Source organism: Oncorhynchus tshawytscha, unplaced genomic scaffold, assembly GCF_018296145.1.
Source record: "Oncorhynchus tshawytscha isolate Ot180627B unplaced genomic scaffold, Otsh_v2.0 Un_contig_14974_pilon_pilon, whole genome shotgun sequence".
NCBI classification, from domain to species: domain Eukaryota; kingdom Metazoa; phylum Chordata; class Actinopteri; order Salmoniformes; family Salmonidae; genus Oncorhynchus; species Oncorhynchus tshawytscha.
Window position 1 is genome coordinate 1 of NW_024606671.1, and position 591 is coordinate 591.

At 45.0% G+C, this 591-nt stretch overlaps 1 long non-coding RNA gene across 1 annotated transcript; it reads left to right on the plus strand.

Annotated features, from left to right (window-relative positions):
• The first annotated feature begins 95 nt into the window (after positions 1-95).
• Positions 96-327, plus strand: LOC121842197. Its single transcript, XR_006080990.1, has 2 exons — positions 96-153; positions 289-327. It is a non-coding gene; the product is annotated as an uncharacterized LOC121842197 (long non-coding RNA).
• The last annotated feature ends 264 nt before the right edge of the window (positions 328-591 follow it).

Sequence of the window (591 nt, forward strand, 5' to 3'; positions counted from 1 at the left end):
GATCCCAAAATAAATGACGTTCACAGGGGTGGATCCCAAAATAAATAGACGTTCACAGGGGTGGATCCCAAAATAAATGACGTTCACAGGGGTGGATCCCAAAATAAATGACGCTCACAGGGGTGGATCCCAAAATAAATGACGTTCACAGGGGTGGATCCCAAAATAAATGGACGCCTTGTACAGGGGTGGATCCCAAAATAAATGACGCAGGGGTGGATCCTAAATAAATGACGCTCACAGTGGATCCCAAAATAAATGAGCGTTCAAAATAAATGACGTTCACAGGTGGATCCCAAAATAAATGACGTTCACAGGGGTGGATCCCAAAATAAATGACGTTCACAGGGTGGGTCCCAAAATAAATGACGCTCACAGGGGTGGATCCCAAAATAAATGACGGTCACAGGGGTGGATCCCAAAATAAATGACGTTCAGGGGTGGATCCCAAAATAAATGACGTTCACAGGGTGGATCCCAAAATAAATGACGTTCACAGGGTGGATCCCAAAATAAATGGCGTTCATCCCAGGGTGGATCCCAAAACAAATGACGTTCACAGGGGTGGATCCCAAAATAAATGACGTTCAC